The following is a 12028-nucleotide window of genomic DNA, read 5'->3' on the forward strand; positions in this document are numbered from 1 at the left end:
ACTCTTAGATTTAGATGGAAGATGATGTTTTGGTTTTCATGAATATTCACAAGCCAATTAGTAGAGTCTTTTAAACCAATGATTGTGTCCCTACTAGGTGCTGATTGTCTGCTGTATGCTAGAGGATGCTGGTTTAGGAAACAGGGTTTCTCTAGTGGATAGAATGAACATGAGGAGAGATATGGAGTATGCACACATATTCCCTCTAGAGAGGGATGTTGTGGAAGAAATCATGTTTAAATCCTTGTTCTACTTCAGAAACAGTAACCAGCCATTTAGGAGAACCAGAGAGATGCAGAAACACGTGTAGAAGGCACATCATACCCAGACCTTTGTGTGAACTGTTGATCATCTCATTTTTGATGAGTTTATCCATTCATGTCTGTAAACTTTAAAAGCACTAATATTGGGATTATACTGGGCATGGCTTTGTGCTTCCTTCTCCCCTGCCGTGATGCCATGGGATGCTTTTCTGTGTTGCAGCATGCAGTACTGAGATCCTATAGTGATGTCCTTTGGAATGTCTGTGGTCCAACCATTACCCTTCATCTAAGTGGGGCTAAAACAGATGTTTTTTTTTTTTGTTTTTTTGTTTTTTTTTTTTGGAGTGTTTGGAACCTCCCCTGTTATCTTGCCTCTGATGTGCCTGGTATTGGAACATGCTTACATTCTGATTATCTGTGCTCTCTCTCTCTCTCTCTCTCTCTCTCTCTCTCTCTCTCTCTCTGTGTGTGTGTGTGTGTGTGTGTGTGTGTGTGTGTGTGTGTGTATAGTATGTGTAATTGTGTAACTAGCTTCGGCATAGCAGGGCTTTGTGGTCCCCACTCTGCAGTGGCTGTGATCTGGTGAGAGCTTTTCTTAGCAGATCCCAGCTGACTAACTTTTCCAAAGCATATCGGTTCATTCTGACTATGGAGTGTAAGCCTACCCCACCAGATCTGGCAGATAAAGCTAACCCACCAGGCTTGTCACAAAGTAACTAGTTAACCTTTGGTCAGAGTTGAGACATAGGTAAAGGAGAGCCAGGTGCCCTGTTTGATATAAGGAAATGGAAACAGAAAGACTGGGTCTCTTCCTTATAGCTCAAGATTTGCGGGAGCTGATTAGAACCCTGGCGCCAGTGACCTTGAACATTTCTTCTGCTTGTCCTTAGGACCGAAAACATCTCCCAGGGAGGACCCAAAAAAGGCACATTTTTAGATGAAGAATAAACCCACAGATTGTGAATAGGCCAGACACAAAGATGCCAAGCACAAGCGTGTTACCAAGCTGCTCTCTGCCTCAGTTTCCCTATACCATAGGCTGTACACACAGCCAGCACATGGTGAGAAAGCTGGTATGCTCAACAGAGCGGGCAGAAGCAGGATTCTTGGGAGATCCTACCTGCTGATGGTCTGCTCACCTACGTGTGCTGAATACTTTCTTTCTCTCCGATATGGAAACTTGTGTTTAACATTGCTAGTACTTGCTACCCCAGGAATTTTGGTGGAGTGTGAAAATCCTGACCTGCGGTGTGAGCACGGTAGAAATGGCTCTAGGGAGCAAGGTGATTGGCAGTCAGCAAGCAGTAAGCCCTGAGTCTGTCACCTCTGTTGGCAAGACTCTCTCCCGCCTCCCTGATGCAATGCCTGGATGTGTAAAAGCCTGGTAATGCAATGCTGGCCAGTCTTGCTCCGATGGGTACCCAGGGAGATCCTTTGACATTTCTCACAGACGTCCTGCAATCCGGGTACTACTGTAAAGGACTGTACTACCGAATTAACTCTTTGGACCCCAACAGCAGCCTTAAGAGGCGGGGCACCGTACACACCCATTTTTCAAACAGAGGTTAACTAAGTCACGGAGCAGCTGAAGAGCACACTGCTAGAGAGAGGATGCCATAACATGCTGCTAATGGCAGATGTGCCATGGTCTGGTGTTTCCCACCTACTAGAAGGACGGTGCCTTTGGTCCATTTGCCACCCTGCATTCTTGGGAGCTGGGAGATGCTTTGAGTCTGCAGTGAGTACCCCACTTAGGAGAGATCTTCCACATCATCTTCTATCAGCATCTCTCACCCCTGGTCTCTTCTCCTTGTTACTGGGTTGAGGTCTTAACCTTTGCCATCTATCTCTTCCTTAAGGGAATCCAGTAGATAGATGGGTTGAGCAAATATGACTAAGAAAGTCAGTAGCCACCTGGCCAGGCGTGAGTCACTTCTTCCTAGTTAGCTATTCGTGGACAGCTTATAGCTGGCCACACAAGCTCACCGCATGGTGGCTGTTAACACAGCCAATAGTACAGTAATAGGGTGTGACACGGCATAACTGCCTGCAGATAAGAGGGGCTTCCTGTAATTGCTTAGTCACCACCATGGCCACTGAAATACCTGCACACATACTTCTTAAATCGTTTTTTCTCAGAACCCCTCCCTTCTTCCCCATTTCCTTCCTCTTGGGAGGCTCTCGACACTTTTTCTAGTGCCATGTCTGGCGATCAGCAAGATGGCACACTCAGCCTGATGATTCAGCTTTTATTGTTATTCTTGGTTGACTTACCCTTTGGCTAGCATTGGGCCAGCTTTGATTTCATTTTTCGGTGTATGTTTACAGAAACGGACAAAGTAGGGGATGGTCTATACTCGTCACCTCCCATTCTACAAATGTAAAGGAAGAACAGCACTTCAGCTCAGTGTGCAAAGCCAGCTGTGGAGACAGGGAGTTGAGCAGTGTGGAGAGAGGAAATGAAACTTTTCTTAAGTTTATGAGACCACATCCTATCTGTCTGTGGCTTCTTATGTGTCTGATTTCTAAAGATCGTGGCAGCACAGACAGCCTTATTTTTGCTTGATTGTCATTTAAAACAAATATAGACATTACTTAATTTCCCTAGTTCTTTATGTTTCAACCATATATGGAAAATGAATGTTTATAGACAGTATATATTAGAAGGGAAGGTGTGTGTGTATGTGTGTGTTGATTTATAAATCCTTGTGTTACAACTCCAGGTTAGCCACCAGTTAGCTAAAAATAACAACAACAGAAAAAAAATAAATAAATTAAAATGTAGTTCACCCCTAATTAGAAGCAGCCAGAGCAACAAAGTCAAATGCACCCCTAAAGGCAAAGCTCGTATTTCAATGAACTTCCAGTGCTCCAGAGCTGAGCCTCAAAAGTCATAGGTGGCCTCATGTTGTTGCAACTCTTAATTGTAAAATGGTTTCCTGTGCATACAAGAGGAGGGCTTTAACTGCTCCTAGCTGTTTATTCTAGAGGTGGGGGTCGTTTACCATTGCACCAAGCAAACAAGACTGTTCTCTGTCCCACTGCAATAGGATGTTTGACAGACATATGTGTTGGAAGTACTGGAGATTCTGGAATATTCTATAATAATGCTCCCTCCCCCAAATGTATGAACTGTGATTTTCTTGCACAACCCGGAATACGTGGATCTCTGTCTGTTATTCTGAAGTCCCACCTGGGTACTTTTCATGCCTCAACGAGGTGACATCCCGGTGTAAGGGAGCACGGTGCAGTTCCACTCATCTGACACTCAGTGACTGCTGACTACACCCTCTGCTCCATATCTGTCATTCCTTAGACTGAAAAACTTACTTCGCTGTGGACATTACTGCTGCCTCAAAAACTTGTCTTCTACCCTGTAAGCCGGTATACGAGATAGGAAGTCTCTGTGTGGGATGGCCATGTCAGGATTCACCTGTGGCAGGTGGCTGGTTCCTCTGCCTTTCGTGAAGCCTTAGAGGTCCGGCTGACCCTGCCTGGCTCTAACTCAGTGCCTGCCTCCGTTTCCCCATTCTGTGCTAGTCACATATTTTCTCTACATTCCTGACACAGATCATTAATAGATAAGACTCAGGCTCTTCTGTAGGTGACAGCTTGCTTCCTCTTTTATAATTCTGTGTGGTGACAGATTGATTTCTCGTGGGCTAGACTGTATCAAGAAAGAGTATAAATCATCCTTAAAACCTTCTGTTCCTTGTGGGGCCTCCAAAAAAAAAAAAAAAAAAAACAGTACCTGGGTGGGAAATGGCTTTACAAGGGTCTACATCATCTCCTTTCCTCTACCGCTTTCTAGTGTGGTATTTCTGGCTCTGAGTCATTTGCTATTATCAGTCTCTTTAGTGATGTCAGAGGAGTAGATGTACTGGACTTGGACATAGGGGAAACCATCCCTACCCTGGAATGAGTCTTTCTTTTGTATTAAGGGCGGTACAGTGGTAGACAGAGTAAAAGCCCTTGCTTGCCACACCTCCTCCCCCTGTGTCCTGTGAACCTCATTTGAAAGGCATTTATTGTCTTGGCTACTAGTTTAGCAAGAGCCTATAAAAGAAGCTTGGTCAGCCTCTGTCCTTCACACAGACCTTCCACTTCCTCTATTGTGGGTCTGAAAGGCCACTTCAAGACTGTTTGCATTTTTAAAAACTCAGGTGTTGTGGGTGTGGGTATGTGAGTGTGGGTGGGTGGGTGGGTGTGGGTATGTGAGTGTGGGTGGGTGGGTGGGTGCTGTATACCTGTTGGCAGTGTGTTCATTTATATGTGCTGAAGATGTCAGAAGTCATCCTTGGTGTCTCTTTTAGTTGTCACCTTATTTTTCAGAGACTCTCATTGAGTCTGCAGTTTAGTGGTTGTTCAGACTATCTGGGCATCAAGAGTGGGGAAATCCAGCCGTCCCTGCCACCCCAGTTCTGGGATTATAGATGTATACTACAGCACTGGACTTTGATATACAATGCTGAAGATTTGAATTCAAGTCCTCATGTTTGTGCCCCAAGTATTTTACTGACCAAGACATCCCCCCCTGCATTCCCACAATCCCTCACTTTGTTAAAGTCTGGTTTGAGTATTGGTTACCATGTCCCGGTCTCCCCCTGGTCACCTTGACTTGGGCTGAGAATAAGAAATGAGGTGGCCTTTGCACAGCCAAACTTTGCCATTCTGTTGAAACATTCTTGGGTGTGTGCCACTGCCAGACTTTACGGCCACTCCACAGGACAGCAGAGACTTTCTCTGAGAGATTGTGTGTGTGTGCGCGCACACACTCAGAACGTTTCTGTTTTTAAAAAAGACAATTACTCCCAGAACAGAGAAGAAAAAAAGAAGATATTATGAAAGAGAAAGAAAAAATGAGATCCAAGAAAAGCAAGAAGAACTTGGAGTGACCAAGAGACACATGGTGGTCTAGTCCACTCACTTCTCCACTGTGCTGGTCACTCAGGCAGACAAGCTGTGTGGGCCCAGCATGGAAACCCTGTCCTTGGTGCTAGCGTCTTGGTGCTAGCGTCTTGGTGCTTAGAGGATCAGGTTTGGTAGGAGAAGACCTGGTAGGAAACTTGCTTTGCGGGGTGGGGTCAGGCCAGTCCTGGAGGCATCCAGCCACTGTCTTTTCATCCTCTGTCCTGCCCACTGGGATCCTGGAAGGCCTGTGTTTAGCTGTGGCTTTGTGTGTTGAGTAGTCTCATTGTCCCAGGGAAACAAGCCCTTGCCTAGAAAATAGAGTAAAATTGTAACCACCTATAGTTGTATGACTGTCTCCTAAAGGATGACTCCAGGTGGCCCTAAAGGGAAGATGAGCCATTCCTGTCTGTCCTTCCACTAGACCGGAATGTGATATCTGGGGAAAGGCTTATGGCCCTTATGATATATGTTTTGTTTGCACCCAAGAAGAATGGGACACCCCCTCTCCATTTTGGTCTTGCCCTGTTGGGACAGCAAAATGTCCTCAAACCTGGTTGCCCTGGGCTTCCTCTCTGAGGTCTGCCCTGATTGGGCCTCCAAGAACAGTCTATTTCCCGTCTCCACTCACTATGCACACTTGATTTAAAGTTGTAAGACAGAGTTTCTTTGGAGATGTGGGATTGGGAAATCACTATATAGATTTACATAAACTACCATAAAAACCGACTCTTGTTCATTTATTTTGTCTGCCCCTGTGAGTTTTCATATAAGTTCCTCTGATTTTCTCCAGATCACGACCAGAACACAGACCATGTCTTTTTATTCTTATTAGACAACCTTTTATGGACACAGGACATGTGGGCTTTTTCTTAAGATGTTCCCAGTGTCCCAGTGTGTGTGTGTGTGTGTGTGTGTGTGTGTGTGTGTGTGTACATGTATGTGTGTATATCTATGTGTGTACATGTGTTCTCATGCATGTGGAGTTCACAAAACAATCTTGGGTGAATCCGGTTCAGGTATCTTCTCCTCTCCCTCTTTTTATCTTCTTTTAAAAGACATGCTCACTTACTAGCCTGGGACTACTGGGGAAGGCTGGTGATTCCCAGGGATACTCCTGTGCTCACCCCTACTGGGATCACAAATATGAACCACCATGCTTGGCTTTTTGTGGGGGTTCTGGGGGATCAAACTCAGGTGTTGATGCTTGCAGGGCTTTGCCTGCTGAGCGCTCCCTCCCCCCCATGCTTTTATTTTGAAGGAGTGTTGATTCAACATGCTGAGCCCTGTTCTGATGCTCATTCTTAACTATGGATGTCAATTTCCGCCCTGCCCCATCTCTAGGCCTTCTCGGACACAGAGGGAATCCCTGCTTTTTCTGTTGACTTCTTGGACATTGGTGCATCTCCCCTGGCCTTTGCTGCTTTTCATTATGGGATGTTCTTTCCTGCACTCCAGAGTGCTTCAGACTGCCTTACGGACTTAGGGAAACTCAAGCTAATGTTGATGGTGGCTTTAGTGAGGATGTCACACTGTTACTACCCACAGAGGCAGCAGGCTGAAGTGAGACAATCTTTGGAGCATCCTGGCTGAATTATCTGTTATTTTGCCCATGTTGTAGATGGCCAAAGTTTGGTCATGGCATCTTAAGTGAAGACAGAGCACAATCTGTATGTTTGTTGACCTAAGCCTGGTTCTCTCAGGCGATCTCACTTGTCCCATTAGCTAGATGAAAAGAGGAATTGGGAGAGCAGTATCCCCACCTCAGCAAGCCGACGCATGCCTGGGGAAGCTTAGCTGTTGCTTCCCCAGCTGTCCAGAGGTTAGGAGATGTGGAAGGCAGGGAGGAGCACATCTGTGTGCCCATCTTCCTCTTGGGAAGTGAGGAGAGGTGACCTGAAAAGTCCTAAGCTCAGGGTATCACACTCGAGTGAACTGAAGATGATACATTTGGCCGGGGAAGGTAACAGCAACCACGTATGTGTAAATGCTTGTGCAATCTAATTCCTGTCTTTGTAATTACTTGGAGAGCCGCCATTGCAGCCGACTGAGAGGTATGCACAGTGACCCAGGCAGGAAGCAGAAGACTGGAGGGGAGGGAAAGGAGAGCATCCAAGCTGTAGCCTTTCTACCTCTAAAACCCCTTTAGAAGCAGGGAAAGGCACAGTGAGCATATTCTGTGCATGCCAGTCAGCTTTCCTCATCTCAGCTTGCAGTGTCTTAGAGAGGGTGGTGGGATCAGAACACACATGAGTTCTAGCCAAAGAGAAGGGTGGGTGCCGTGAGGCACAGCAAAGGTGCAGGTCTCCGTAGGGGAGAAGGTCTTTGAGTTGGGAGCATGGACAGCATTTTAAAACACAATTCTCAAGACAAACAAACAAAAATATGGGTGTTAGTGAGGGGAGAGACACACGCCATTACCTCCTGACTGGGTTGATGTGGGCACTTCTTTAAGAAACCAGGTGTGGCACTCTGTCCCGCCTTGGTTGTTACTTGTCTGGCAAGCAGAGCAGAGAGCGATCAGCTGTGCTGTTTGTTTTTTGCTGTTTGTCTGACTGACATCGGGGGTTTGGGAATGTGATGTCATTTCTATAAACACACACATGAGAAGCCCCTCCTTCCCCATTCGGGTGACAGATGACATGTTAGGGCACAAGAAGATAAAAGCACTAAATACCTGCTTTAGAAAAACACACTGAAGGATCCTCCCAGCTGAAAGATGATGGGTTTAGGACTCCATTAAGAAAAAATGGCTGGCTGCTGTTGAAGTCACTGCCACCCTCTGGGCATGATTGACAACCCGAGTAACAAGTGGAAGTTGGTCACTGGAGGATTATACTGAATTTTTGGGGTGGGTGTGGAATAAGACCACAGAGTTATAATCCCAGCTCCAAGTCAGCTACATCGGAGTAAAAAAGCCCTCCCTTACTTTTGACTCTTTCAGTTGGATATTTTCTCAGTGGATTTTCTTTTCATAAAAAGCAATCAGATGCTGCTTGAATTTAATAATAAAGGCACAAAGTTTTACGCAAGTTACGTAAGCCAGGTTGGCGTCACATCTAAGATCCCCCTGCCTCAGATCCCGAAGGCTGGGAGTGCAGGTCCCTGCGCCAGTCAAGTTATAATTCACGCAGGCCCTTTGCGAAAGGGCACGGGTCACCCTTAATAAGAGAGCATGTGGTATTGGTTCCTGCCTGTGGCTGGTGGCATCTATTTTATGGGTAACTGAGAGCATGGGTGATCACTTCGAGTTAACCTTGACCTTGCCAGAGGCTGGCAGAATGACCAGGTGTACCGGATAGAGCCCATTGAACCCTAAGTCTTTGTATCTGTGAAGCTGGAAAATTCCTGTCCCTGCCTTTATTTGTCAAAAGAGCTGAGCAAATAGGTGATTAATGTAGGTGCCGGCAAATGTCTGTATCTTTTAATTGAACCCTGTTTCTTGTGGGTGGTAGTAGGGTTTGATATTAATACTCCCTATTCTCTGTGGACATCTGGCATCTTGAGGTGGATGGCATGTAACTGTAGTCCCCCGTGACGTGGAGGCTTAGATGGAAGGGTCACTTGAACTTGAAGAGATCAGAGCCAGCATCGAACAAGGCCCCACCTCTTCAAAATCCTCAAACAGTCGTCCAAAGGCCTTTTCTGTATATTTTTCATTTGTTCCTTCCTGTCAGTAGCAGATATTTATTTTTAACGAAGAGGATGCTAACACGGCTTTTATTTTATTTTATTTTATTTTATTTTATTTTATTTTAATGATTTGTCCCCAGTTCCATTGAAAGAAATTGTTGGGACCTGGGGAATCAAAGCCAGGGGCTTCAGATGTTTTCCAAGACAGGGTGCCCACCTCCCCATTGCCGGGACCCTTCTTCCCTGTGACATGTATGGAGTCGTTGAGCTACAGAGGAGAGCCACACATGCTCTCCAGACAATCTGGTCTAGGCCAATTGGGACAGGAGGTTGGGAGAGCAGTCCCTGTGCCGGAAGTTGTGGCTTCTGAGTCTCTCAGCAATTGGCAGCAGAGAGTTTTGTTTTGTTTTGTGTGTGTGGTTTTGTTTTTTAAATAATTAGAAACAGCTCAACTCTTGTTACCACCCACAGTAAAAAACTTGCTTGGCTCCCACAAGTTAAGAGAGAAAGGGGGAAAAAATAAGTCCACTTGGTGGAATGATTAAAATGGGGTGTAAGGCTGAAAGTATTTTGGAAGGAGCTTTGGACATGTGAATGTGGGGGGGGGGGGGGAGAGAGATTCACAGTCTCTAATTCCTTTTTTGCCTGGTTCAAGATGAAGGTGGTTTCTCATAAAGGAAGAGAATCTAGTGCCCAAGATGACTCTGGGAGGAAACCCATATTTTCTGTACTTATTAATGGTATGTCTTCCGTGTGGGTGTGAGCATTCAGAGCTCAGAGCCCATACTTGCACAGTGTGTGGTCCTTATAGGGCTGTGATCCATTCCTCTCGGTGGTGGCCCATGTGGAAAGGGAGGAGGAGGAGCTGGTTTTGGCACTGCCATGGCTTATCCCATTGTATGGACCAAATCACTGAGGCAGCAGCAAGCCAAACCTCTATGCTCTGGATTCCTTAGAGCTGTGCTTTCGTGACTGACCGCCTCCATTGTTCATAGATCAACTCAGTGCACACCCGTGGCTCCACTTCCCCATGGCACTTCCTCATGGCTGGAGCCTGAGCTGAATCCATCTAGCAAGCCACATGTGTTACCCGATGCACACCCCTGCCTATGCCTCCTCCTGTCCCTATATGTAGTCACATGGTCAGGGGAATGACTGTTGAGTTCTTCATCCTCCTGGGAGATGGAGGAGCATCCCTCTGGAGGGTACTGGGCTTCCCAGGGCCACACTGAGCCACACTGGTTTGATTCCAATCTGTGATGACTCCTGTGGGAAGAGGAGGAGCTGGTCTTGACACTGCCAATCCTCATACCACCCTGACTTGTTCAAGTTTATGCTTTGTTGGCAAGCAAATTTTTTTTTTTTTTTTTTTTTTGGTGCTATTCTTTTTATAGCCATAGGCCAAGATCCCTTTGTGGAGCAATGCCTGAAGTTAATACTTTTCATCTGGATACTAGGGAAGATATCAAGAGATAGGGGCAGGGGTGGGCTGGGTGCGGTGGGGTGGTGCAAGTGGGCAGAGGTAGGATGGTGTGGGGTAGGGAGAAGTCTTAGGCACCACTCATTGCATCTCCAAGCCTATCATTTCTTATTGTTTCCTTTCAAGTCACTATATAAGGAATGCGGTTTCCCTTAGAGGGTGTTGTGTCCCATGGTACTGCATACTGACTCTACAATTGCAGGTCAAAAGATATGGTGCCCTAATGGTCTTACAGATGGCTTATAAATATGCATGCCAGGGTGCCCATTAAACTTGGTCTGGAGTGTCTTGCAACACCAAGCTTCTTTCCTGACTGCCCCAGAGAGAGGGAATTCACCTACAAGTTTGAATCCTTGGGTGACCTCTACCCTTCTGGCTGGCTGGGGCCTGGTTCCCTCATCAGATTCTCTGACACACAGAACAGTGCTGTCGGAGCTTGGTCGATGAGGAGGTAGGTACAGAAGAAGACATAGGGCACATGGGGACACAAGGCACCTCTGGTCTTTAAATCCTGTGTGTCTAGGCTGGACCTCCCCACAAGTGTGGCTGTGAATCTGGAAATTATAAAAATCCACACGACAGAGGGATGTGTGTGACAGGGATTACAGCCCCAGGGAAGACTCCAGTTCATGGGATGTCATTTAGTACCACAGTTGTGGGCATCATTCTATCCTGAAGAGAAGGGTTGTGAACAGAAGGGACCCTTCCACTTCTGGTTGGAAGTCATGAACTGAGTTTAGTTCTTGGTTGTCGCTTCGAGGCTGCTCCTCTCTGGGCTAATCACCAGAAGGAATCCCCCGGGTCAAGCTCTAGGATTCTGAGCTCTGTGGCAGTCAGATCCTCTACTTGTGTGAATGGGCTCAGTGTGAACCCACTCAGTATAAACTGACTTGGTGTGAATGGGCCCAGTATGAATTGGCTCAGTGTGAGTGGGCCCAGTGTGAACAGGCTCAGTGTGAATAGGCCCAGTGTGAACTGGCTCAGTGTGAATGGGCCCAGTATGAATTGGCTCAGTGTTTGTGGGCCCAGTGTGAACTGGCTCAGTGTGAGTAGCTCTGATGATGAAGCCACCAGAGAAAGCTGCATTGAAGTGAGTGAGCAAGTTCCCCTTCAAGTTTTGGGAATTATCAGAACAGTGGTTCTGAACAGAGTCCGGTTACCATGAGGCCCATTTCTCTGCCTCTCCAACTCTCCACTTCTGTGGCAACCATGGTTCTTTGATACCAGTCTTACTAAACCAACTTCCCAATCTAGTGGTTCCTGACTTCATGTCCACTCTTGCCTCTTTAACACCAAACCTTTGCCCCTCCCCTCTTTGCCCACGTTGATCCAGGTGCATACCTGCCTGTCAGAAGCAGACCCATGAGGTGGTAGACAGAGCATTCTGGCCTCATATTCTCTTAGAAAGCGGGAGATTGGAAGTGATGTCAATCACATCAGGGTGAGCCGTCTATGAGACCTTAGTCATCGGTTTTGTAATAACTATTCTCAGTCATTTAAAAAAAAAATGTTGTCTCCAGTATTAAAGGAGAAAAAAACGCTTTGGGGAGATGATCAGGGCCTGCCCTGTGCATAAACAGATCGCAGAGAGATAGAACTAAATTGAATGTTACCTAACAGGTTCGGTTTGTGATTTGCTGGGCCTGGAGTCCTAGGAAAAGATAATAAAATAACTCAGAAAAGGAAATGGGCTTATTGGAATGACCTAAAACCACAAAAGCACACAGTACAGGCTTTTGAGTAG

General features: G+C 46.3%; 1 protein-coding gene across 49 annotated transcripts in view; it reads left to right on the forward strand.

Annotated features, from left to right (window-relative positions):
- Window positions 1–12028, forward strand: part of Tcf7l2 (transcription factor 7 like 2) — a 191837-nt gene that overhangs the window by 122839 nt on the left and 56970 nt on the right. The window lies entirely within an intron of this gene.

The sequence above is a fragment of the Arvicanthis niloticus genome, chromosome 1, assembly GCF_011762505.2.
Source record: "Arvicanthis niloticus isolate mArvNil1 chromosome 1, mArvNil1.pat.X, whole genome shotgun sequence".
Lineage (NCBI taxonomy): Eukaryota > Metazoa > Chordata > Mammalia > Rodentia > Muridae > Arvicanthis > Arvicanthis niloticus.